Source organism: Ambystoma mexicanum, chromosome 9, assembly GCF_040938575.1.
Source record: "Ambystoma mexicanum isolate Mex_15411 chromosome 9, UKY_AmexF1_1, whole genome shotgun sequence".
Classification (NCBI taxonomy): Eukaryota; Metazoa; Chordata; class Amphibia; order Caudata; family Ambystomatidae; genus Ambystoma; species Ambystoma mexicanum.
This window is the reverse complement of record NC_090931.1, coordinates 564,212,457-564,237,526: the sequence shown is the minus strand read 5'-3', so window position 1 is coordinate 564,237,526 and position 25,070 is coordinate 564,212,457.

Here is a 25,070-nt window from a genome sequence, read left to right as displayed (position 1 = left end):
ATTCCGTGCGTCAACTTCAGCGGGTATCCAAATATGGCAGTGGGCGCCGCGCATTAGAGCTAGAGCAAGGCTTACTAATCTAGCCCGTGAGGGCCTCATTATGAGTTTGGAGGTAACTTGGTGGTAGGGGAATTACCTCCAGTTTTTTCAGTCCTTCTGATTATGAGTTGCAAACCATTATCAAGGTAATACATCTAGCATGTACATAAGGGTAATACCTCCAAAACAACAGAGGAATTACCACAGATGGAATTACCTCTGGTGGTAATTCCTCCATCCCCCTAAGAGGTCCAAAGGAACTTCATAATTGGACCAACCAAAATTCCACATTTACAGCTGGTACTTACTGTAATTCTCTCCTCCGAACTAGTCATTAGGCCAATATAGACATCCGGTCAACTCCTTTATTTTGGGATATTCCCCAATGGTGTCGACTAGGTGGGGGCTAATGGTTTTCACCACCCCACTCCCTGCCTCTGGAATGTTGACCCTCAGGTGGCAATCTACAGACCATTAATTCTAGGGGCTGAGTGGCAGCAGAGAATGCTCCTTTAACTTATCTTTTTTTTGTTCTGGCCTCAGACCTTAGTTTTTATTATTTTCTGCTTTGCTTACAGCAGACAAGGGGGAGGGGTGATCAGCTGTGTAATGGGGCCATTAACCGGTCCGTGTGACATTCCCTTCTGCTGTCACACACTTACCTCAAGTGGAGCAAATTCAAAAGGTAATTGCTAAATAACCTCGTTCAAAATTACATTACAAAGTAAATCCATTTTCTGAAATTGGAAACCACCACTTGATGAAACATCCTCTACAACATCAATAAGATGTATTGCTCTTTGAAACTCTGACCAACAGCAGGTGATTGTGTCGCACATGCATATGAACGACATCTCATGTTGGGCGACGTAAAATACTACGTGAGACCTGGCTTTAGGGCTGCAATCCACTTTCATCCTGGTATGTGTAGTCTTGTGCTTCATACTGGCAAAATAACGAACCAAATAAAGGCCAACTAAAGGTCAAACAGGAAAATGTGCAGCGCGAAGTACACAAATGTGCAGTGCGCAACCAGAACAACCTGGGCTCACAGCCTGGCCAAATCTCAATGGATCTGATTTTCTTTGGTCGCCAATATTGGGATCACCCAGTAGTTAATTCTGTGAAGTGTAAACTTGACAAAATACACGCACTCATCCATGGCTTACTATGCTATGGGGTTTGCGGCACGTATAATAATAATATTTATCATTCAAATAGTACACATCACAAGATGAATTATCCCTTAGCTTGATCACTTGTTGCCAGTCATGGTGCGCTCCTGACAAAAAGTCATAAATAAATAAATTAAGTTCTTCAGTGTTAGCGGGTGAGGAGGCTTGCGCGGCGGCTGGATAGGTTTCGAGTCTGCAAGCTCGATTTTACTCTTAGCAGCCCCCACCAGCCTAGGCAGTGCCCATGGTGCCTCCATCGGCAAAAACAGTTTGTGAGTTGGGTAGAGGAGGGAAAGTAATTCATTTTAGGCGTAGGGTAAGCTTATATAATACTGAGGCTTGCTTCCTTCCACACCGATCTCTCCCACCAGCCAGGGTATGTGAGTGCCCCCTGCTGGGGGGTGTGGGAAAGCTCCCCCAGGGCCTAATCCATCTAGTGGCTGTCTTCTACTGTTTGCCGGTCCCCTGCCAGATAGGAGAGCACAAGCCTCTGCAGTGCCCTGGCTGTTTCAGCTTAAGAAAGAGCATATCATTTGCCAGCAAAGCGAGGATTCAAACCTGTGACCCATAGCATGTATGATATGATAGGTTATTTATAATGCACTTAATACCCAGAGGTTTCTAAGCACGGACCCAGGAATCGAACCTGTGTTGCTCCATGTCGTCTTGCTTCCAAGGCAAGCATGTTGCCCCTGGGCTATCCTCCCGCGACTAATATCATTTTAGCAGGTGCACCAACCAACGGATGCCTTACAAATGATATTCAAATGATCTGTTCTGTGGGCTTAACAGCCTGAGGATAGGTGAAAACTAGGGGTTTCTATATGAGAAATGTAATTGTGGAGGGGAGTGCAGAACACAAATCAGAAAGTAAAGCAATGTAACTTGCCTGGGTTGTGTATAGTGTGTCTCATTCCGTTTAGACTGCACTATTTGCACTAAAAAAGGTGACGGAATGGCATCCCCTATATACCTCCGTTGGGATGTTCCATGGCCTTATTGGTCACCACACTAGAAGTTCCCAAAGCAAGGCAACTGATTTTGTCAGAGTTCCCACTCTCGCCCCCGTGAATCTGCAGCTATGCACCACCCACTTACAGAGCTAGTGTCCATGCAAGGATACCACAGGATGCCACCCCAAAAAGTTCACTCCGGAATGGCACTTCCACTTTAACACGGACCCTCTAATGCACCTACTCCGCTTTCCTCATAGCTCCTCCATAAGCATACTCAACACTTAGACACACTAAAGGCAGACCAAAGATACCATCCACAAAAAACAATCTAAAATGATCCCACCCATCAGACTTCAAACAACACCACATTCCCTTTTTCCCTTTCTCACCACTATGTACAACATCTCACTTCAATCTCGGCTTTTCCCTCTTCCCTCAAACACGCCTCAATCCTTCCTGTTATCAAGAAACCCTGCTTGGACCCGGCTATTCCCTCGAACCACCATCCTATACCCCTTCTTCCCTAAATCTCAACGTTTCTGGAAGGTGTAGCTGATCCTCCAATATCTTCTTTTATCACGTTGAATTCTCCACTCCCTCGTTATCAATCCAGTTTTTGTCCTCACCGTTCCCCTGGGAATGCTTTTCTTTCTGTCTGTGACTTTCTCCTCTCTGCACATTACTCCAAGCACTCTTCTCTTCTAATCCTATTTCATTTGTTGGCAGCCTTTGAGGCTTTTGATCACTCTCTCTTACTTACGTCTCTCCCCACTCTTGAGTTTTCCAGCTCTGTGCTCGGCTGGTTTAAATCTTGCCTATCCGGTCGTACCTACTCTGTCTCTTGGGCAGGTACCACCTCTCTCCCCTTCCCACTACATTACGGTGTTCCCCAAGGCTCGGTACTGGGTGGTCTCCTGTCCTCTCTTTACACTTGCCCTCTTGCTTCTATCAGCTCCTCCTTTGGGGTGTCTCGCCATCTTTATCCTGACGACGTCCACCGTTTTCTATCTTTCTAACCGTTCTCCGCTGCGATCCATGCTGCCTTATCCTCATGTCTTGCGGCCATCCAATCCCTGTCTTCTTCTCAACTCCTCTAAGACGGAGGCTTTCCATGTGTTCATTCCGGCGCAAAAATATTGCGATGCAAAAATAACGCCATATTTTTGTGGCGAAATTCACACATGGACCCTGCGGGGGACACCCCTGCAACCCCCGCATCATTTTTTAATGTGCGGGGGACACCCCGGCAACCCTGGCTTACACATAATATCCCCAACAAAAATATTGCCTATGGCGAACCAAACAGCCATATCTATGGGGATATTATGTGGTGATACCGACTGAGGTTCTCTTCTTTCCAGCCTCTTCTATCCCTCCTCCTCTCCCTACTACTTCTATCTTATTCCCTCACTCCTCACTACCCATTTCACCTACTGCTCGCATGTTAGGAGTCTACCTCGACTCCCCTCTTTCTTTTCCTTAAAATATTTCCTCTCTTTCATGCTCTTGCCATGCTCATTTGTTCAACATTTGTAAGGCTAGACATTTCCTTTCCAGACTTCTAAACTTCTTTTTTCCGCTCTTCTTTTTAACACCTTTTCTACTGCTCTACTCTTTGGCCTTCCTGTTCCCATCTTGCACCTCTTAAATCCATCTATAGCTCCTCTAAATGTCTTCTTTTCTCTCTTTCTCCTTTCTCACCCTTGCACTCCCTTCTATTCGTTGGCGGGCTGTCTTTTCATTCTCGCCTTAAAATGAATTCCCTCTGCCTCGTATTCAAGTCTCTTCACAATCTCTCCCCTCCCTATCTTTCTTCTCTTGTCTCATTCACTCCCCTGCTCGTTCTCTCCGCTCCCAATCTTTACTCCTCCTCGTAGAACCATGTCCCCCTTGTGCCTAGTCTCGCTTTCACTCTTTCTCCCGTTTTGCCCCACTACGCGGGAACGCTCGGCCACTCGCTCTTCGTTCTCTTTCTTCCAAGCCTGTGTTCTGCTCTCACTTGTGTGATCAGCGTCTGTCCTAATTTGGTTCCGTTGTGTCATGTTCATTCTAGACTTATTGTACCGTTTTCTTAAATAATATTTGTTCAGTGCTTTGGCGTATAGCGCTTTATAAATATAAATAAAAAGCAACAAAATACAAACACAACTGCACGAAAAACATACACACAATACCAATGGCCAATGCATCCCAGCACCGCGGACATAAGTGGCTGCCCCCTGAAGACAAGATGACTGGAACATTGGGACAAATAACACTGAGAAAAGGACCTGCACTTAGAGCTCATGGTACTTCCGGTTAGGATGCACCAATGGCAAAGCAAAGCTATCTTGCATGTTCCCACTCTTCCAACAAGCATAACCTTCACCCCCTCAGTTCCCGATCAACCAGAGCGCCTTCAGTCCATGGCAATGGTGGCAGTGGTCAGTACTATACCAAGTAACATAACATATGGCGACACATTTGACACACACGACCACACATCAGAATACAATGCATAACAACAGCTAACACGAATGGTGCAGACAGGGCTCCATTTGCTATAAGGGGCTGGCAAAAAAGCATTTCCTTGCAATAGTGTAACTTCTGGCTCCCCTTTTCTATGATAAGGTGGATTTTGATCAGTCCCCACACTGAGGTTTGGAAATGTGTGGCCTACCCGCATACGCGGCATACACACTATATATACCTGAGCCACAAGGCTCGGTGGGGGATCAGAGGGGGCTGTCTTCGGAGTAGTGTAGATGGATTCATACACAGACTCAACTCGGGCCATGATTGATGACAAACGTGCCCACAAGCGGGACGTCTTTATGGGAGGGCAAAACGGGCACTACCCCGGGCCCCGACCTTGGAAGGGGGCCCACAAGGCTGCCTGATTTATAGGAGTAAGATTCCATTATTCACCAGACTTAAATAGCACATGACAGGATATTTTGTGGCATGCTGCTGAGGCTCTAAACCTATTGCCTGTCTGTTTTGACAAGTACATTCTGCCTTGATTAATTCATCATGTAATGCTTTCTGTGTTTACTGTGGTGTACAGTCTGTGTGTTCACTACTGCACAACTCCTGTAGCATTATTTTCTTCCTGGGGGAATTATGATGATCATGTGCAATAGCCAAAGCAGAAATGCACATTGATAAATTGAGTGCAACAATGGTTCAGAATTTGGCGCAGTGTGTTAAACACTCATTGCAGAGATATGTGTTCATATGCAACATTAGAATAGGAGATTCCGGCAAGGCTGTTTGAGCCTTTAATATGTCTGAAGTTTATAAATCTGCCTGCATATGTACTTGGTTTTGCAGCACAACATATGCTATTTTCAGAAATGTACCTGCACCAGATGGGGGTTGCTATAAAAACTAACATGTTATCCGTATGGTGTAGGTCTATAAATTGGTTTGTTCATATGGGGTGTTGTAAAACCTAGGCAATCACCTCCAATGATGAGCATAAACTGTTAGTCCAAGAGGTGAATTAGTATCCATATTCAAGACTGCGGAACCAAAGCAATCATGCTTGTTTCCTTGCTTTGCCAGCAGACGATACAGTGATCCTGGTCAAATATTGTAAAATCTCTTACATTACTGTGCTGTCTCCTGTGAGGTTTGCCTTCTCACATGATGGTGGCCTTGTTTAGCCGATTACTTGATCTTTGATCTTGATGTAGGCCATTTGAGTGGAAGGGGTGGTGGATAGAATAGAACAAATCAGACGTTGCAGGCCTCGGACAAGCATATTCTGGGCACAAAAACAGTTTGCTTTTTTTGGTAAAAGTCAAAGATTTTTAGGCACGTTTATAAATGACAATTTCACAAGCCATTGTTTTGGAAATATTTAAAGCTTTAAAATACAAAAGAAAAACACAGATTAAATATGTTAAGTAACATTAATTGGTATGCTGGTATTTATACACTTCCCTCGATGATAGAGAGAATCAAAGTTGCAATCATTCCCATTTTGCAAAACACCCTTCTACAATATATCGCTTTTAGAAATGGTCATGTTTGGTCATGTGATTTGTGCACTTTCCAAGGCAGTTTTATAAAATTACATTATTTTAGTTCATGGTAAGAACTGGAAAAGTGTTAAAATGCAGAAATTGCAGAGTTTGCACAAATCCCAGCTTCGCTCCTTAAACAATGTGTGATACTGGGCATCTCATTTAATCTTGTATTGCCTAACCTCTCAAAATTGCCAGTCCCTGAATCTTTCAAAATTGTCAGCCCTTCAGAGTGTTTTCCTTCCCAAGGTATGATCTTCAAGGTCGTGACCAGATATTCTTGATCACTTAATTGCTTTGGTTTGGTGGAGGGGGCCCCAAAGATGTCTGTGCCCAGGGCCACAATAGTGCTTAAGATGGCCCTACACACACACCCACTCCCATTGGCCCCAAAACTAAAGAAATATAAGAATAAAGCAGGCGGCTGATGCTCACAGCTAAAAGGTACATTATGGGCCTGTCACGTGCTGACCCCTGGGTCCTTCCGTACTTCGCCCCCTCATCTATAAACGTGACCTCTTCACGACAGGGCGATGATTAGAGAGGACGCATGGGCATGGAGGACGAATTCAAGTAACATAAGAACTATACATATATAAATAACACCAAAAACCCTCGGCGTGCCTGAGCTGCACGCGGCGCCGACCTCGTACTTCGCGGGTGGAGGGCGGTGGGGGCGTGGGGGTTAAGGGGGGTTTAAGGAGGGGGCAGTATTCTTTCAGAAACACTCTTAAGCAGAAAATCCGCACTTAATCAGCCCAGCTCAGCGCGCCCATCGCTGTGATTGAAACAACAAGCTGAATCGGCCTAATTGGCTGCTATTGTTACTGCGCATTAGAGCCGGCGGATGAACGGTGGCCTTTAGGCAGCAGACGCCTCTGGCATGCCCAATGAATCTCAGAGGCGGCCGGCAGCAGGCTTGCACGAGGCCCCGCGGCTTCCCTTCAATGCTCTGCACAGGGCCTCAAAACTAAAGAAGCAGGGATGACATGAGCACGTCAACGCGTCATAGTGCTTTATCTGTGCAGTAGGGCCGAGAGGACTTCCATAAAGCAGTGCTCTGCGGAAAAAGGCACGGCTCTCTCGAAATATCCTTCAAATTCTACCCATTTTTAGTTTCGGCTCTTAGGTGTTGCCACACCTATAAGCTTAAACGATTGCATTGGAGTACAGATCGGGAGGAATGCCATATGAGAAGGCACACACAGTCAAAAGTTGTTTGGTTATTTGTCACCCATTGCCTGCCCATGACCATGCTAATCCCTATGGCCATTCCCACCCATTTCCTCTGCCAGCCCCAATCTCATCCACATGGGAACTCTTTGTGCCCCCTTTAATCAAGCCTTACCATCAGGCTTTGTATTTAAAGAGCTTGCCAGTGTTTGTTCAAAGCAGTCTTCTGAGAGTTCATTACATAATTGGAGTTGTAAACACTGCTACTGGTGTAATAAAAATGTCTTCCCAGGCTGCCATAAGTGGCTCGATTTATGAGCACTCTGTGGGCCTCATTACGACTTTGGAGGTAGCCTCCAAAACCTTGTCTGGGTCCGGGTTCCCTGAATGGGGAATTACCGGGCCATTCCGAGTTTGGAGGACCCAGTAATTCCTCCTTCAGGGAACCCGGGCCTGGACCTTCCCCATTCCCATTTGAGCCCCCATAGGGCTCAATGGGAATGGGTGCGGGAGCTAACAACGGGCCGATTATGACTGGCCCGTTGTTAGCTCCCTGGTCCCCTTGCGGGACGCACTCTGGAACCTCGTAATATTGCAGAATGCGTTTAACGGCGCTGGCACCATTACCGGCGCCGTTAAACGCATTCCGCAATAGTTGTAATGAGGCCCCATGTGTCCTTCACTGAAGTGCTGTTAAAAACAAGAATTGGCAAAGCCAACATTTTTGGCTTGTGCATACGTTTTAAGCTTTTGCCAGGCACTGCTATTAGATGCCCAGGCACCATTTTGCACCTATTACCAGCAATGGGTAGTCAATATTGCATATCGTTGACCTTGCCAAGAAGGCTCACTTTCAGCTTCACCTCCTCAGAGGCATTCTGCCTTTCCTCCAGTTCCCCCAGAAACTCAATGGGCCTCATTACGAGATTGGTGGTAGTCATGACGCTATTTGCGCCATGACTGCGGCCAATAACGTGTCTGGCACTGGTCTCGTTCAATGGGGACTTACCGATGTAGTCCGACCTTTGCGGGACCGGTAAGTCCCCATTGAAAAAGCCATTCCCCATTCCCATTTGAGCCCCCATAGGGCTTAATGGGAATGGGGAAGGCGCTAATAACGGTACCGCAAAATGCGGTACCGTTATTGGCTCTGATTTCCCTTAACGGGTCCCGTCCATAACGCCTGGTCAGATTAGGTGTTAAAGGTGGGACCCGCTAAGGGAACTCGTAGTACGGCGGTAAGGGATTACCGGCACCGGTCTCCTTACCGGTTCCCGGGATCCCTTACCGCCCTACTCGTAATGAGGCCCAATGTCTCTAGAGTTCTGGTCCTCTCCAGGTTGGACTACTGCAACAGCCTCTTCCTCTATCTGCCTCTTTCCTCCCTCCGCCCTCCAGAATAGGACTCCAATGCTTTTCCTTGGCCTCAAGCACAAGGACTGGATCTCTCCAGCCCTAAAAACTCTCCAGTGGCTCCCAGTGGCTGCAGAGTTCAAATTCAAGACCCTCTGCATTATCCACAAGGCTTTCTGGGCCCTGGGACCTATCTACATCCAACTTTCTCTCCCTAAATCCCTCCATGCTAGAGTCCTTTGGTCCCCTAGCTCCAACTCTCTGCAGATCCGACAATTTTCCAAGCAGAGAGTGAGGGGTAGATCTCTTTCTTCGGCAGGAGCCTCCCTGAGGAACTGACTCCCTGCCCCTATCAGACTTCAGCCGGATCTCCTTAAGTTCCGGAAGCTTCTCAAGAATTTCCTTTTCTCCTCCTCCTTCCATCTCCCCCATCTCCCCCTCCTTGCTAATGTCACCCTGCCGCTGCGACTGGGTGCCTGGTCCCTTATGAGTCTTGAAAGGGCCAGGCCCTCCTCGACCAATCTTCCCCAGCACCCCTTTAACCAGCACTTGCCCTCTGGCACCCTTTCCCTGACTAGCCACTGAATCTGGGCCACCCCCGTCCTCGCATTATTGAACCTTACCCCTTGTTCCCAGGCACTTGCCCTCAGGGGCCCCCCTTAGCACTTGCCCAGCCCACTTGGGCCCCACCTCTCTTGCACTTTCCCTCCCCCCCTTTCCCTTATCCTATCCCTTCTGCCCTGACCTTCCCCCTCCCCCTGCACTTCTTGCCACTGCACTTGCACGATCCGAATGTCACAAGGCCTAGTAGGGCTGTTATTGTTGTTTCCTCCTCTCTTCCTCCTTAGCCCCCACCTTTTTTGCCTTTTGGAACCTGGGACCACTTTTTGGTGTATAGGCACCATGCAAATGATCAATAAATAAATAAATAAATAAAATACCACTACCCTTGTACCTGGCAAGTGCCATGCCTACACAAAAGCCCAAACTGTTGCCATTGCCCATACTTGTATCTTATGTCACTGTCCACACATGTTCCCTTTGAAGTGCATCTGTAAGTTTTATCATTTTTGCCACCGCCTAAGTGTGTTTATGAGGTATCTATTATTGTTGTGTCGTCACTGTGTGTTATGCTTTGGTTTATTAAGGTTTGTTGTTGGATTGAATGTCGCTCTCTCTGGGGTGGACCCAGATGGGAGCTATTAAAAAAGTCTTTCCACAGTCTTCAATGCATCCATGCAATTCATGGTAGATTCCTGCATCGCGTGGGATCAGTGCACTGTGAACAGGTGCTTCCTCTGGGAGTCTTGCAGATTGTTCGGGGATCCGAAAGACTATCCAATGGGATCACTGTTCTGATCCCCACAGAGAGTCTTGAAGCCCGCCCACATTGCCCACTTTCCAATGAAAACCAGACGCAGTCTGAAATTATCAATAGACATTTGACATTAATGAAAATGTATTTCCAACCACTGATGCCTCTGTTGATTTCTGTAAAGAATGTTCCATTCAAGAGATGATGTTATGTAGATACTTGTTAAAAGTCTATCACCATAATTCAATCATTTTTTTGTATTTTGGTTTCTTTGTTCCTTTGACTGCAGAACAGACTTGAGACTTAAGCTCTACTACTGTCTGCAGCTTTTCTCCTTGCTCTTCCATTGTATCAGGACACCGCATTTTGTGTTTTGCTGTTTTGATAAGTGAAGCTGTGTGTAATTAAATTGCCCCATTAATAAAAATCGTTTCTCTTAATAATAAAGAGCATACCTATACAATATAATCTATTTGTCTTGTTCACCCTCTAGGGGTTTCTAGATTACATCACTAGTATGAACCACTGGTGAATCTTTGTTTATTTATTTATTTATATTTATATAGCGCGCAAGCAGCCCAAGGGCATTGAGGCGTTGTTACTTGCAAAAAACTTAGTTACACAGGTACAAGCATAGTGGCGGTCGTTGATACAATGTGAATACTACAGAACATCATACTGTTGTTACAGCCATTGCAATTGGTCCTTGCGTTACAACTTATGCATTGGGTCATGTCGTGAGTGTTCATGCTAATGTGCGAGGCCTTATGTGAAGCGGATGGTTTGCATAGCTTTGCGGAAGGTGGTGAGGGAGGCCTCACCTTGGATCGTGGGGGGTAGGGCATTCCAGTGAATGGGTGCAAGATAGGGGAAACTGCATCCGCCCGCTCTGGCTTTTTTTATAAGTGGCACAGAGAGCATGTTGGCATACGGTGATCTAGTTGGCCTGGTAGTGGAGACGAGGTGGATTATTTTTGAGAGGTAGGCAGGCGCAGTGAGGTGAATGTATTTGTGGGTCAGGTCAGAGCTTTAAAGACGATCCTTTCCTTTATTGGGAGCCAGTGGGCTATTTTCCTGGCCTCAGAAATGTGTTCTCTTTTGGCAATGCCTTGGGCTGCCCGGAGAGCATTGTTTTGTATGACTTGTAGTCTCTCTAGGTTTTTATTGGAGGTTCCTAGAAAGAGTATGTTACAGTAGTCTAGCCTAGAGCCGGTGAGGGCTCTGGCTATGTTGGTGTAGTTCTCTTTGGAGAGAAAGGGTCTGACTGCGTTGCTAAGTTTGGCATGATCTCCAGCTGCGGAGGCTATTGCATTGACTGTTCTGTCCATGGATAGGCTGGAATCCGGGTAGACTCTGAGAGTGTTGACAGAACCTGAGACAGGAATTTTGATGGTGTCAATGGTGAAGTGGCTGAATTGTGAGTCTAGGTTTTTGAACATGTCGGGGAACCTACCAGGAGGAGGTCAGTCTTGTCGGAGTTGAGGCATAGTCCATTGTCTGCCATCCAAGCTTGGATGGCGTTGTAGAGGTTGTTGAGGGTCAGGGAGTCGGTGTCATAGTTGCCAGTGAGGGTTAGGAGGATCTGTGTATCGTCGGCGTAGTTGGTGTAGGAGATTGCACTGATTGTTAGCACCACCAATTTAAATACAATCAATTACATGCCAAATGTATAGTATGTTTCAACTTTGTCAGGCGGCTGCCCCTCGTGTGACACACTGTTTACCTCAGCCTTAGGTTCCGCCTTAATGGGCTGCCCCTCCAGTTTACATACCAATAGACACAGACGGCCGCATGGGGACGTGGCCCGGATGTTTACGGATCCCCAGCATGCAACGGTGAAAGGGCCAGGAGAGAGAGAGAGAGAGAGAGAGAGAGAGAGAGATGGATGCGGGTGTGAACAAGCTCTTCCTGACAGAGACTTTGGCTTCTGAAGAATGAGTCTGCACATGCTGTTTTGTGTTCAAATTTTAAGGTTGACAATAAACCTCATGGTTAATTCTCATGCTACACACAGTACTCACAATTAATTGCTATACTGCACTCACGTTGTCGTCCTTGCACTGTGCTCAGACTGCACCTTTCACACTGCTCAGCTCAGACCGCACTGACATTGACTCTTCATACTATTCTCATATTGGCGGCACACAATGAACTTTAACTGCAGTGCCCACACGCAATACCCAAGATGCCCTGTTCTGCTCCTATCGCTCTCTCATGGAATGTTTCACATTGAGTGGCCAGGCTACACTCACAATTCCCCTCTCTCACTGAGCTAACACAGCACAACCAACACACACTGATCATTCACTGGGTGCTAATAGAACACTCACACTATATATGTAGCACTGGGTGCACACTGCCCTTCTAATACTTCAATCCCAAGCACATCATGCAACACAGTGTACTCACCCTCCACTTCTAATATTGCACTCATGCAACATTGGCCACGTTATCACTGCTGACAATGCACCCACAGCCATAATGTGTACTGCATTTTTTAGCACAGCACTGATCACCCTCGCACCCCCATTCTACAACATTTCTAACATCACATTGTCTCTGGTCGTTCAGCCTGTTCCTGTAACAGCACAGGGAAATGGAGGCCTTGTTGAAAACATGTATCAAATTAGGAGGTCAATCAACAGAGAAAACATCGGAGGTAGTTCCTTGACAGAACCCCCCTATTCTTATGTCCTCCCACTTGCTTCTCTTACCCAGGTTTTGACAATCGAATGGGGTGTTGCTAAACTACTGGCTGGCTAGGCCATATGCAAGCCATAAACTCCCCATCAATCCCACACTTGTATTGAGATGTCGACATTTGATCATTGATTCTGGTGATACATCAATCATGTTTCTTCCTTTATTAGGTTTGGCTACTAGGTGACGCTTCCACCACCTATAAGCCTAAACTATTGCATTCAAGTACAGATAGGGAGAAATGACATATGAGGAGGAACACAGAGCGTATAGGTGTTGTTTGGTTATGTGTCCACCCATTGACTGCCCGTGGCCATTCCCACCCAGTTCCTGCCCCCCAAACACCTCCTCATGGGAACTCTTTGAGCTCGCTTTAATCAAGCCTTACAATGAAACGTTGCACTATAAGTGCCAGCCAGTGTTTTTTTCAAAGCAGTCTTCTCAGAGTTAAATAATTAATTGGAGATGCAAACCCACTATGGTGTAATAAAAATGTCTTGACCAGGTTTACCTTCAGCCACTCGATTTATGAGCACTATCACTATGCATAACCTTCACTTAAGTCCTGTTAAAAACAAGCATTGGCAAAGCCAATAGTTTTGGCTTGTGTATAGGTATTAGGCACTTGTCAGGCACTGCTATAAGATACCCAGGAACTCGCACCAATTGGCCCCTGCTATCATCAATTGCCAGTTAATTTATCACTACAGCAGTGTCTGGCAATTGCCTTTCCCATGCCTATACAAATGTCCAAACTGTTGGCATTGCCAAAGGTTGTTAGTTTGGCCTTGTAGGTGTCGCTTATGAGGGACACAGAGTCTGTAGTTTGGTTATGTGTGCCATGCTAAATTCTTTTTTTTAAATTATTATTATTATGATTTAGCCAATGCAAAACGACTTTTCATAACATGTTACATTAAATTTAAGACTTACGTTTTCTTTCCATTTTACAATCTATACATCAAATCATTCATAAAAATAAAATCAAAATCCTAAAAAGACCAAATGATACACATCATGTCATTTTCTTTTTAAAAGTCACTAGGTCTAATTTATGAAGTATTTCTATCACTTCATTAGTCAAAGTTTCATGTCCTGAGATTATTCTTTCCCAGAAATCATCTGTGTGTATGTCTTGTGTCCTATGGAAGAAACGTTGGAACATTTTTAATCCTAGGTCCTCAGTAGCTTTACTCTCAAACATTAGTGTTTTAGCATTTGTACCACAGGCATTTTACACAGATCACATTCAACAGTGTCAGAGTCTAGTACTTTCTGATCGATTTTACCTCTCCAGTGGGTAGCAGATTCCGGAGAAATCTTAGAAAGTTTGCTGTACAAACTGAGATTGGAGATTGTCTCATATATTTGATTTTTGACAAGGTAGCCACTAGGTTTGTCAAATATAGATAATGGTTTCCACACCTTAGATTTTTGGGCCAACGGTATAGTTTTTATCCAATGATTCGTCAGCATTGTCGTTTTGATTCTCACTGGATTGGATTTCAAGGTCTCGTCTGAACGTTCACTGCTGTGTAGGATTTCACAGGCCGTCTTCCTCAAATTGTTTAGACAGTTACTGGACTCAATAATTAAGGTGTAGTTGATGTCCTTTAAAATGGATCTGTCAGGGGCCAGACGCACTGTTCTGAACAATGATAGAGTTTTCCAGTATACATGGGTTTGTAGTGATGGTAGACCCAACTCATATCTTAGACAGCATGAATGGATGCTCGATGGAAGTCCCAAAGTTGTTTTCCAATTTTTTTCCCTCTAATTTTGCCCGGTTGATTCCATTTGGCATTATGTTATTTTCAACCCTATATAACAGGTTAGGAATGGCCTTTGCTTGTAAAATTAGACCCATGCAAGATGGAGAAGCAGCAGAAGGTTGACAGGATTTTTTTCATTTGGGAAATCAAATGGTCTGCCTTGGTATTTAAGAGTTGCTCAAATGCCGGCACAGTAGGGAAGTCCTTTATTCTAAATCCCAGGAAGGTGATCTCATTGACAACCGGGATCAGTTGTTTATCTAGTTTCCAACTGAAACACGGTGCATGCGTGTAAGATCTTTTGTACTTGACAATTTGAGATTTCGCTGGGTTTATACTTAGATAATTTTTCACTGAATATTGTTCTAGTGAATTGAGCATTCTTTGCAATCCTATCGGAATGTAGTCCAATAACACAAGATCGTCTGCGGATGCGATCGTCTGCGGATGCGATCCAGTTGAGTTTTTCTGCCCCAACTCTCAAGGCAGTGAAAGACGCTGGACTAAGAGCGTAGCCTACATCAGCCAGGTATAAGTTGAACAAAAGTGAAGCCATTATGCACCCTTGACAAACACCTCTTTTGGTGTTTATCGTTTGTGTTAAGTGCCCTTCCAAGTTTAATCTGACTTGGAGCTTCGAGTTATTGTGTAGTGAGACTATGAGGGTCAGCAGTGACACTGGAATTCCCCACGCCTTTAATTTGTGCCACAAGCGCTCTCTGTTTATTGTGTCAAATGCTTGTGAGAAGTAAACCCAAGCACTGTACAAGATGGGACCCCCTTTTTTCCAAGATTTCTCACATGCCATGTTCATGAGTAAGCCATTAATTAATGTATCCGTTCCCTTGTGAAAACCCAACTGGAGCTTAGATAAGATTCCATTGTTGTTAGCCCATTCTTCAAGTTCCTTAAGGATGGGACCTGGAAAGATCTTGCTGTCGACGTCCAGTAATGTAATCTGCCGATAATTCTTCGGGTTTCCACTGTCGCCCTTTTTGTATATTGGTATGACTACCGCATGTGACCATGATTCTGGAAGATTTTTTTATCTGAGTATTGCTCTGAACAATTTGTCCAGTACAGTAGTCCGTAACTCCATTTCAAGTTTCATTGTCTGAATTGAGAGACCATTCGGCCCAGCAGCTCGTGAAGAGGAGGATTTCTTGATAAGCTGTATGATGTCAGTGTTAGTAAAGGTCAATTGCCAAGGAATGGATTCATCTATGTGGAAACAATCGTTAGTGGGTTTTTTTCATATAGTTTCCCAAAGTAGTCACACCAAGTTGGTTCCGGAACAACATTGCCCTGGATCAGACCCTGAGGGCTGTGCAGATTTGCAATTAAAGCCCAGATGTTTCTGGAATTATTTAGTTGCAAAGACTGGAGCATGCGCTCACCCTCAGACTGGAGCCTCAGACTCACCCTTAGACTGGAGCCTAAGTTGCCTGTGGTTTCTTGACCAATTTCGGTAGGATTTTTTTTATGCTTTTAGTTTCGTTCTCAAATCTATCCAGCTAATATTGGTGCTCTTTAAAGATCAAATAGCCTTTCGTAGGTTTATTTTCCCTTCTGCAGTTTCACTGTCATATGCATCGATGTATTTGACATTTGACATTTTTTTCCCTGGTTTTGGTGGATCTAGGTCCGAAAGACTGCCGGTAAGTGAGCATAATTTATCTATTTCTCTCGTGGAGGCTGTTGCCCAATAATGTTAGATTTTATTATTCAAAATGATGCCATTTCGTCAGAATTTCTAATCTGATTGTGACCCCCATTTACTTCAAGCTCTGACGTATAAAAGATGTGTTGTTATGTTGCACTTGATTGTAAGTTTGTCTTTCAACAGATTGTGGTCGCTTGCTGTCTGTTCCAAAATTTTGAATTCTTTACATTTACACAACAATTTATCTGATAGATACATATAGTCAATGATAGAGCCTTTCTTGCCTTGCTTCGATGCTTTTCGCCCTCTATTTTCCATTTGCCATTATGAGCCCCGATTCCTCCATGAACAGGGCCCATTTTTTACCTTAGTTATTTATTTATTTGATTTGACTTGAATGTCGCAATTGGAATTTCATTGCAAATACACTGAGAGTTTAGGTCATCGGCAATCATCAGAGAGAAATCTTCATATTTGTTTTGGATGATAGAGATGGTAGTCTTCAAGGATTGAAGGAAACGCGTCTGAGAAATAATTGCAGGATTCCAGTATATACATATGACTGCCATCTTCATTTCGATCAGGTTTTCATGAAGCATTAAACCAACGGCAAGGATGCCAGGAAAGCCATTAGTAATCAGGAAGGATGTAGGTATAATTGAATTACACATTGCAATTAATAGACCACTTGCTGGGCGGCCACTCTTCTCCTGCTCGCTAGTTGATTGAATGTTGAAAAAGCATCTATTCTTACCTCTCTCATGAGCCACATTTCCTGGAATGTCGAAGCCACCAAAATATATTTCCACGTAGTTGCTGTTTTAAATGAGCTGGAGCGTGGTGTGTTCCAACATGCAATTTTTAGCTCCTTTTTGGCTAGAGAGAGACAGGTGCGAGTGCCAATTTCGTTAATACCTGAGCTATGATTTCCGGTAACATTGGATAGTGATCTTGCTTAGAGTCAAGCTGTTCTCCTGACGTTGTTTCTTTTTTTGCCTGTCTAGGTCTCTCATTATTTTGCGACTGTGCTTTATTCCACTGACGGTCTTTGAATTCACTCCAGTTCAAATCATCTGCATCATCAAATTCTCTCACAGGAGGAACATCAGTCACCCTAAGGTTTAATTTGTTCAATTCATGATTGGCATCCATCAATGCGCTTGCACCCATTTTAAGCCAAGTCCTACTACGTGCGCATGTTTTATGTAAGGAAATCTCACGTATTGCAGGTCTTGAGAGGAGAAGAAATACAAGGTTGGTATTTTTTTAAAAATATTGCCAGGAGAGTGCTCCTGTTTAAGGATTGGTTGGCTCTGTCATCTGCTTTCCCTTCCTTCCAAATTCGTGGAATTGCAATGGGAATATCATTTGCTGTGTGCACTACATGATTTCCATAGTGAGCTTCATAGCCAACCTGGTTGTGAGTTGGTGGCTGTAAATGAGACTCATTGTTCGGTTTATCTTCGATTATATGACCCAATAATTCCGAGAAGCTAATTTGATCACTTGTCTTGTTTCCAGCAGTTTGTTGATTGTCTGCTATTGTTTTCTCCTTGTGAAACATTTTTTTTTATACAGGTGCACACCTAGTAGTTTGTATGTGTGAATATTAGGTTTGGGGTTGATAGTGAGATGCAGAGGAGTGTATAACAACCCTGACACTAGGTTGCATTAGTCACAAAACAAGAAGAAACGGTGTCCACCATCTGTGGAACACTCGTGTCCCCTGCACACTCTGGGTTTTTGTCAAAAGGCAAACAATAGATAGTAATTGCTTATTCTGGAGTCAAGTCTGGACTTTCCATGCACATTTTTTGAAAGCGGGGTACGCACTTGTAACATTTATGCTCAAATAATTCTCATAGAATCTCTCATACATTTTCATTAAAAATTGTATTCATTAATTTACATGAACAAAATTGTATTCATCAGTTTTCATCAACAAAATAATATTCATCAGTTTTCATAAACAAAATAATCAAATTATGACAAATATTCCACAATATTCAATTCATGTTGTATACAGCATACATGTCAATCTATTTCATTATTCCCAAATCTGGTAATGAGCTCTACGCATTTCGGGACTCTTGTTCCCTTCGTCAGGAGCACTAACTCATCTAATGTTTATAATTCTTATTTCTTCTTGTAGTTCATTCATCAGAATCTGTGTGACAAGGTAAGAGAAGAGGTGTGCGTTAGCTATGGTCATCTTACTGGTCAAAGCGTCATTTGTAATTAACACAAGTTATGTGGTAGTTCCCTACCTCTTATGGGTGCCCTCTGGAGACCGCTATAGGGGTATGCTGGGGTGGTTATAAAGAAGTTCAAGACAGATCCTTCCCCTTGAAGCTGGGTGGCCTGAGGAAAGGAGATTAAATACTTATTGAGTGAATATATCCCCGTATGGATATGGAGAAATGTGGGAAGGGGTGCGCTACGGAAAATCCACTGCCTACCTGATGGCTGGCCTTCTTTGCATGGTTCTTCTGTAATGTTCTATTGAATAGTCAACAGCTGGAAACTATGTGTAGGTTGCTGACTGGTGGCCCATCACGTTCTGTCACCGAAATCTGAGCAATTGAAAGTATTCCCAATGAAGCATTCAGCGTGTCATAAATAGTAAATCTCCCCTACAGGCAATTTCTCAGAGCGAAACGCATAATCTCCCAAAATTTTATACTTACAATTGAAATGGACAAAATGGCGTCCAAATATACAGAAAGGGGATTCCCCGAAAAAGTGATAAAAGCAGCAAGAGATATATCTAGTCAAACTTCTCGAGAAGATCTACTCATAAAGAAAACCAAGAACAAAGAAATTCCCTTTTTGTACACATTGAAATACTCAAGCCAAAGTCACCATGCAGTGAATTAGTTGCTTCAGTGAGAGTTCTCCTTGGTTCAGCGGTTAGTTAGAGACTAACCCGACTAGTGTTATGCATGTCTTCAGGTTTCTATATGGCTCAAAGGCTTCTTGCCCACAGTCGCCGTGCCTGAACTGGCACTAATGGTGGATGTTTATTTACTTTTCAGGATGTGAAGTGGAGAATCAATCGCAAAGGTTTGTTGGTAAAATCAGCTGGGTAGAAGGAAAATATGCTGAACTGTGACTATGCCGCAGCATTAGCTATAGTACAGAGGGTCAGTCACCTGTTGATGTATGAACAAGAGTCGATCACTGTCAGCCGTGGGAGTTTCAGCAACTGTTACAGTGTTTGTGTCTCCTTAAGAGACCGACGCCGCGTCACGTGGGTAGCGTCACATGACGGGGAACGCAAGGGGGAGGGAACGTTTCAAGTTAGTTACAGTTGTGCGAGCAATAAAGAAAGACTTGCGCACAACTTTGGCGTGTCTGTCCTTATTCCAGCTGCCCATCCGGGCTCAAAAACTGGCGACGAGGTGCTCTACAGAACCGCCTCCTCCTCCTCCACCTTCTGGCAGCGATCCCGCTCATCAGCACGCCGCAGGCACTTCCAGCCCGCTGGCGCCCGCGCCTGATCCCAGGCCCGCCTCCTCCAACGGAACGATCCCGGCCCAGTTTGCTTTGCCAGCGCGTGTGATCCCACACCCGCCCCCCTCCTCCTCCTCCACACTGCGACTTGATCCCAGGCCTGCCCTCCCTCCTCTGTGCACACACGGCCACGCGAACAAGAACACGTGCGCCACCGGCGGACAGCCAAACCTGAGGCCGCCCTCCTCCTTCTCCTCCATGAACACATGCAAGCCACATTCATAGCAGCAGGCCTGATCCCAGGCCCAAGCCCTCCTCAATCCAGGGCACCCCTACACTCCATGTGGCTCATACTCCAGTGACAACTCCACGCAGGTTAAGACTACTCGTCCAGGGTGCACGTGAAGTGTCCCCACGCATCGACTGCACGGCAATCCGCCAGCGGTTGCAACCAAGGCGTAGCAGACTCCAGCAGACTCCTGAGAAAGGTGGGTGACACCCCGTACCAACAGCAACCACATAAGACAAAAGGCCCAAGCCCATCCACATGCTGCAATCGCAAGAGGCCCGACTCGAGACGACCAACCGTGACACACACCCGCTCACCACCACCATCTCACCATGAGCTCGCCCCAAGATCAGCAAGCTCCAACCCCCCAGCTCCTACAGGGAACACAGCGACCACGGCATGGTGCATGCCCCCCCCCCCTTTCTCCATGATGCCTCAAGCGGACAAGGGCCCAAGGTGGATTGAGTGGTTAGAAGACTTTAATACCTTCATAGATGCCGCAGGGGAAGAAAAGCCACCAAGACTACGCAGCATGTTTCTAAACCTAGCAGGAAATTACATCAAAGTCCTGTTAAAAACCATCCCAATGGCTGAACAAGCTGACTTCCCAGCACTGATCGTAGCACTGAACAGAAGACTGGTAATTGAGCCCAATAGAGACTATGAAAGGTACATATTTAATCAGTGCACGCAAAGGATCGACGAGACCGTTGACAAATTCATCACCCGCCTACAAATAAAAGGAGCAAATTATCAATTCCATGCCTTCTCGCTTGATGAGGCCATACGTTTGAGAGTAATCGAAGGGTGTATATCCCAGACCCTAAAGAAGCAACTCCTCAAAAAGCCGATCACCATAGAAGAAGTAAGTCAGATGGCTAGGATTTTAGAAAGGGTCGAAAAACAAGTGACACAGATAGCATGCACCACTTCGACAAAACAGGACAAGAATGAAATGATAGCGGCATTGCAGTCCAACACCATCAGACCAATGGAAAGAGACACCAATCCCAACTATTCCATGACACCGAGAACCCAACGCCAATGTTACCGCTGTGGGATGGCTTTCCATCACGCAGGGACTTGCCCCGCACTGTCCCAGAGATGTGGCAACTGCGGCAGAGAGGGACACTTTCAGTCAGTTTGCAGGGAAGGCAGACCATTTCCGACGCAAAGACCACCTGTTGCCCCTCATTTCAAAATACCCAACAGAAACCCACAAGCTCAAGCCTACCAAACACGGCCATATCACCAAAACCCAAGAAGGTACGTCAGAGTGGTCGAAGATGGCTACCCGATGGATGACACCCAGGGAAGTGAAGGATACGAGCAAGTATCCCACATCAGAGACGAATATATTGGACCCCCAACACATCACACCCACTATGAAACGGACCAACAAAGTGTCGAATATGAAGTCAATCAGTATGACCAATATCCGCATGATGAATATGTCAATCTTGTCATGGATGAAGGAGAAGCATGTGAAGCACCCAAGATACCGGTAGACATAGGAGGGAGACAATTCTGCTTCCTAGTTGACTCAGGAGCCACCGTCAACATAATGGGTGAGAAGGAGTTCCACCCAATTACCAACAAACCGGCCCTGACGCCATCCGATTCCAAGATATATCAATGGGGGGCTGCAACCCCTCTACAAACAATTGGCTCCTTCGGTCGTCACCTCATCCACATCAACCACTCCAACATGACAAGCATTCACGTCATCCGCAGTCTGACCAAAGGAAGATGCCTCCTCAGCCATAGAACTGCCTCCTGCCTAGGACTCATAGACATACATGTGCAAGAGGGTGACAAAATCCACTCGACAGAACCAACACGTGAGAAAAGAGAGAGCGTGTTCAATGTCCGACCAGAGCCCACGTATATAGACACGATGTCAAAAGACACCATCATGAAAAAATTCCCCCTCATCTGCAAGGGCCTAGGGAAACTAAAAGGACCCCCAGTGAAACTCCATATAGATCCCACTGTCCGACCCGTTCCACAACAGGGTTGGCTTCCACCTCCAAGCCGCAGTGTCAGCTGAACTCAGCCAACTCCTGGAAGACGGAATAATCGAACAAGCTACGGGCCCGACCCTGTGAGTAATAGTGCCAAAGGACAGAGGACGACTCAGACTGTGTGGACATGCGAATAGCCAATACTGCTATCCAGCATGAACGACACCCAGGCCCCAGAATCGAGGACATGATTGTCCAACTGAATAACTCTACCCTCTTCTCCAAACTAGGCCTGAACTAAGGGTACCACCAGATGGTACTCCATCGAGAGTCGAGAGGAATCACCACCTTTGCCATGCTCGACGGATTATTCCGCTTCAAGCGTCTACATTTCGGCATATCATCAGCCGCAGAAATTTTCCACAAAGCCATCAGACAAATCATTCGGCCAATCAAAGGGGCACTGAACTACAGTGACGACATTCTCGTGTACGGGCGGTCGAAAGAAGAACATGATGTCGCCCTTCGTGCCACATGCAAGGCCATCCAAGATGCAGGCCTCACCTTGAATGTTGACAAGTGCCGGTTCAGCAAAACCAAATTAAAATTTTTCAGTCACATATTCTCTGCAGACGGAATGACCCCAGATCCCGACAAGGTGGCAACAATCTTCAACTTACAAGAACTGAGACAAATAGCGGACGTACGTTTGTTTCTGGGCATGGCAGGATAGTGCGCAAGGTTCATACCGCACTACGCCACAATTACCGAACCACTCCGAAAACTTCTCCAGAAGGACATGCTTTTCGCCTGGACAGCAGAATGCCAAGATGCGCTCGACACCATCATGCAATCCTTAGCAGAAGCTAGGAAAATGGCCTATTTCGACCCGGACTGGTACACCGAAATAGTAGTTGATGCAAGCCCAGTGGGACTGGGAGCCATACTAGCCCAGACCAACAGAGTTGACACCCATCTGAGACACGTAGTGGCATATGCCAGCAGGGCACTGGCGTCCCCCGAGTCTGCATACTCCCAAGCAGAAAAAGAGAGTCTGGCGGCAGTCTGGGCGTGTGAACATTTTCACAATTTCATAATAGGGAAGAGATTCACCCTCATCACGGACCATCAAGCCCTACTTTCACTGTTTGTAAACCCACAAACAAAGATGCCCCCTAGAATTGAACAGTGGGGCATTCGCCTACAAGAATACAATTACCATTGTCTGGGGGGTGAACACAACCCAGCCAACTATTTATCTAGACATCCCACAGGAAAACCAACACCAAGACAGGGTGACATGGAATACATAAGCTACGTCACCACAAATGCGCTACCTCCAGCGATATCGCTAGAAGCCGTCGCACTCGCGTCAGCAGCTGATCCATCCATGGGCCTGGCCATCGAACTCACTGAACACAACAAATGGAAGGACAACAGGAGGTCACTGACAACACATCCAGGTGCAAACCGAGATGAACTAGAGAGGCTAGCAAAAGTTCATACAGAGCTGGCCGTCAATGACCAAAGCCATACTCCTCAGAGGGTACAGAATAGTAAGCCCAGCGACCCTACGGTCAGACATAATCAAGACATCCCACGAGAGACACCGAGGAGCAGACAACACCAAACGTCAACTGCGCTGCCACGTGTGGTTCCCTTTTCTTGACGCTTTAGTTGACCGATGGGTAAGGAACTGCATGACATGTCAATGCACGGCCAGAGCCGAAGCACTGATACTCCTACAGCTGACACAAATACAAGAACACCCATAGAAAAAAGTGGCGGTGGACTTTTATGGTTCCCTAGAATCAGGAGAATACCTACTCTTATTCATTGATGAACATTCAAGGTTCCCAATCGTAAAGAGATCCTCATCCACAGCCTTTGACCAAGTCGCAGCCGTCTTTGACGAAGTCGTGAGCGAATGGGGCATACCTGACGTCATCAAGTCATACAATGGCCCGCCCTTCTGCGGCAACGATTTTACAACATTCGCCAGCACTTGGGGTTCAAGCAGCAGAAAGTAAGACCTCTATGGCCGCAAGCCAACGGGATGGCCGAGGGATTCATGTCATCGATCAAAAAGACATTGCAAAGAGCCAGACTGGAAAATGTCGACCCAATCCAGACCCTATGCAGGATGTTTCGAGATTATCGAAACACACCACATGAGGCCACGAACAAGACTCCGGCTGAACTCATGGTAAAGTACCAAGTTCGCACACGAATCATACGACATACGACGAACAAACCAGAAACCAGAAACAGATCTGGAAATCCTAGAGAGAGACACCGAGAGGAAAGAACGAGCCTGCATCCAGACAGACGAAAGAAGAGGAGCGTGCCCAAAAGACTTCCAAGTGGGAGATGAAGTGTTGGTACAGCAGCCAACAGTCAAGAAGACCGATTCAAGATTCGCCCCACAGCCACTACAAATCACAGCAATAAAAGGGACCATGGTGACTGCTGAAAATGAAGAACGAGAAATAACCCGAAACAGTTCACAGTTCAAGCTCACGGCAACCAAGGGAAATGAGAGACTTCAGCCCCCAGATCCTGAACCCATTTCAATAGATCCGCGAGACACACTATGGACGCCTCCAAGATTCTCACCTCATCCAAGAACAAAGAGATTAGAGAGGCCAGAAGAAGATCCAGGAGAAGTCACCAGCAGCCGGCCCCAACGAGCCGTGAAGAAACCAGCACGCCCGGTTGAAGAATGTTGAGAACGTTGTAAGGACATTTTGTCCCGGGGTGATGTTACAGTGTTCGTGTCTCCTTAAGAGACTGACGCAGCGTCACGTGGGTAGCGTCACGTGACGGGGAATGCAAGGGGGAGTGAACGTTTCAAGTTAGTTACTGTTGTGCGAGCAATAAAGAAAGATGTGCGCACAACCTCGGCGTGTCTTTCCTTATTCCAGCGGCCCATCTGGGCTCAACAGCAACGATGTTTCCTTTTGGGAAAAAGACGGCTTTTTGGCTTTTCGGCTTTTATGCGATAAGTCTCGTGAGGCGCTTGGCACTCAGTGGCTCGACAGTAGCTGGAAAGTGAGAATCAAGACTACGCCTCAACAAAGTCACAGGAAGTGATAAGTGGAGCTGCACACTTACCTTTGCATGCTTGTCAGGGCATTTCTTGCACTAAGACAGGTCCTACACGTTACACATCACATCCGACATCGGGCATATTTTGAAGACTTCACTG